Raw genomic sequence first — 3,266 nt, forward strand, 5'->3', positions numbered from 1 at the left:
TGGATGGATGGATGGATGGATGGATGGATGGATGGATGGATGGATGGATGGATGGATGGATGGATGGATGGATGGATGGATGGATGGATGGATGGATTAAATTGCACCATAACTGTTCCATATACAGTGAGGCACAAAATTATCTAAGCAAGTTCATCTTAACTTCTTCAGAACATTTACTTGTAGTTTCTGTATTTGAACATCTGTCAGTCATTCCATTCAGTCACTCCATTTCTTTAACTGGCGGGTTTGTTTCCCAGAACACGTTTTGGATGGGTTTAGGAGCCTGCTGTATCCTGCTGATTCCCAGCATCGTCTTTTCCGTCAAACTGGCCAAATACTACAGACGGATGGACACAGAGGACGTCTTCGAAGAGTGAGTCCAAGAAAAAAAATTTGGTTTTTGCGCCTTCACCCGTAGAGGAAAAATATTTTCATTCCTGCTATCAGAGATTCTGGGTGTTTTCTGGCTGAGCTCAAATTCAAACTAACCCGACATATTTTCTGTCTCCCTCCGTCGTTCTTTTTCTTCTTCTTCTTGAACTGCTGATTCTCCTCTTGTTCAATCCTGGTGTTTCCTCCAGATACTCTTATCCGTGGCTTGTCACTCTTTAATGTCGCTCAGCTTTTCAACGCCTTTTGCCTTTCATTCTCACCATTTGGATATTTTGGACCTTTCATACTTTTCCGACCGGTTTCCCTCAGGATCAGCTCACTCTCTTTAGCTTCAGGAAGGTGTTCCCTCTCGCCTTCACCCCCCTTCATCACCCCCTTCATGTTGTAGTAGGGCTAAAAACAGGTAATGTTGGGAAACGTGTGATTTCAGTGGAAAGGTATGAGCAGTGCTGTGAATCAAACTTTGATTGTCTGCATGTGGTGGAGGGAGTTCCATCTGCAAATCAAAAAGAGTTTAATAAAATAAGTTTTTTTTATTTATTTATAAAGACGTCCTCATGTGTGTGTGTGTGTGTATGTGTTTAGCGCTCCCTATAATGACACACTGACTTGGTTCCCTCGGGCCTCGGCTCCACCAAGTGAATGGTGACCTGCAGGATGTGTCTTCCCTGTTAGAGGTATTTATGACCAGCGAAAACCCTTCGTCTGACCATCACTAACTCCACTGACTGTCCATCAAACCATCCTCCTTGGTTCGGCTTCGTCCTGCTGCCCGGATCTATCTTTCATCATCATCTTCACCGTATTTCTTCTTCTCGCCCTCTTGATCTTTTTTTTCTTAAAATTTTAAGTAAAAGTCAAAGGGGAACAAAGTTTCCATCTGATTGTGTCGTAGAAATTAGTCATGAGTCTCAACTTTTACTGAGCAAAGTTGTAAATTAGCTGTTTTATGATGAAACTCAATGTTTCTTTCTCTTCTCACATGGACCACTTTGATAAGTTTCCTACCTTTATTTTTCTTTTTTTGGCCACCATGAGTCATAGCTAATGCTTTATGTGCTTCTCTTTGTTATTTTACAAAACTCTGCAGAAACGTTTAATTGGAATAAATCAGAATGAGTCTGAAACCGATCAGTCTCCAAACTCTAAATCAGTCTAAGGATAATTCTTCATCAGAGATAAAACAAAGGAGCAAATTTGTCTTTATTCTCCAATGATTATATATTTTCATCATACAGAAAATAACAAGAGTCAAGAAGCGTTTATCCATCCATCCATTTTCTATACACCCTTGTCCCTAGCGTTTATATTGAATTTAATAAAGAATTGTAGGAGTGAGTAAATGTTTATTTATTCTGATTAGAAAACATATTAAAGAGCTTATCACTTTTTCAAAGCTCTAAAGAAATGGAATTTAATGCATAGTTCTGGGCACTAACTAAACAATGGAGTTGGCTTTTCCAACATTTGGGAAAAGTTGAGGATTTCTTTTGGTTTGACTTTGTTTCCTTCCTTCCTTGCTCCACAGTGGACAGGAGAACTGGAACTGATCAGTTCTGTGAAGGTGAGCGCTCCCTTTTTAAACTCTCCTCTTCTAGACTCTGATGTACAACATCACAATAGGGACACTGTAGATAGAAAAAAAGCAGTACTCCACCAAGAACCTCTAAAATTTTGGGCATAATCTTAATAATGTCATGTGTTGAGGTGGAGGTGGCGAGAGTGAACCTCCACCTCAAGGTGGAGGTTCACCTCTCAATCACCAGATTGAGAGGTGATGATGATGATTGGTTTAATAGACAGTAGCTCAAACAGTCCAGTTCAGGCGGCACGGCACACAACAAACAATAATGTTCTGGAAAAAAAAAACAAGGAAATAGCTGAGTTTCAAAAGTGGAAAATTACTTACTTTTAAAAATCAAAAAATTTCCAAAATTTTACATTTTTGTTTATTCTAAATAATAATAAAAAAACAAACCTTCTGAGATTTCTAGGAAATTTCTGAGCCAAATCTTTTGGCAAAAATGTATTCCTTTTTTTGTTGTCCATCTACAACGCCCCCAATATTCCTTCATATTGATAACCGTCTAACCCATGGCTCCTTTCCATCTTTTTTCCAGGATCCCTGGGATTTTTCCAGCATTTAGATCACCTGAAGCTTCAGTGAAACAAAAAAAGGGAATAAAAATCAACAATCAGGAAGAGTGTGGTGGGGCTTCCCACCCCCAGCGCTCCTTCAGCTCCTCGTAACAGAACCTCTGAAGGCCGTCGTCTGCAAACTCATGAAATCTTCTCTTGGTCGCTCCAGCAACCTTCTAGCTTCTCATACTGTAGAAATCTCAGTTCCTGCATCATAACAGAGAATTAAGCCTCATCTACATCAGTTTTATCATGACAACTGAAGTCATCATTTTATACACTTTCAAAACTTTTGAAAGTTTTATATATTTTTTGTTAATCTTTGTTTTATATAATGTTAGTCATGTTTTTTGTAGATTTATGGGTTTTTTTCTCTCTGTGGATATTTGTATCATAGCTTAAATTATTTGGGATGATTGCGTACATGTTTAGGGAAAAGTGTAAAACAGCAACGTCAGGGCAATATGTTTTGCTCTATTATTAAACACATTAGTGGATAACTAAAAAAATAAAAGATATACTCCTTCATAAAATAGGAAATTAACTTAATAATGGCTTAATGTGAAGTATTTCTGATCACCAGAGCTTTAATTTGTCTTCTAATCATCATGAATGTCTGCAGAAAACTCTGGCCCATCCATCCATCCATCCATCCATCCATCCATCCATCCATCCATCCATCCATCCATCCATCCATCCATCCATCCATCCATCCATCCATCCATCCATTT

The 3,266-nt window shown here is 38.6% G+C and overlaps 1 long non-coding RNA gene across 2 annotated transcripts; it reads left to right on the top strand.

Annotated features, from left to right (window-relative positions):
• Positions 1–64: 64 nt before the first annotated feature.
• On the top strand, positions 65–3,035 carry LOC103461182 (uncharacterized). 2 transcript variants are annotated; one of them, XR_001776354.1, is made up of 4 exons: positions 65–376; positions 982–1,073; positions 1,925–1,960; positions 2,517–3,035. It is a non-coding gene; the product is annotated as an uncharacterized LOC103461182 (long non-coding RNA). The 2 variants fall into 2 exon arrangements; XR_533059.2 differs by lacking the exon at positions 982–1,073 and having other exon boundaries at positions 97–376.
• The last annotated feature ends 231 nt before the right edge of the window (positions 3,036–3,266 follow it).

This window comes from Poecilia reticulata, unplaced genomic scaffold (genome assembly GCF_000633615.1).
Source record: "Poecilia reticulata strain Guanapo unplaced genomic scaffold, Guppy_female_1.0+MT scaffold_723, whole genome shotgun sequence".
Taxonomy (NCBI): Eukaryota; Metazoa; Chordata; class Actinopteri; order Cyprinodontiformes; family Poeciliidae; genus Poecilia; species Poecilia reticulata.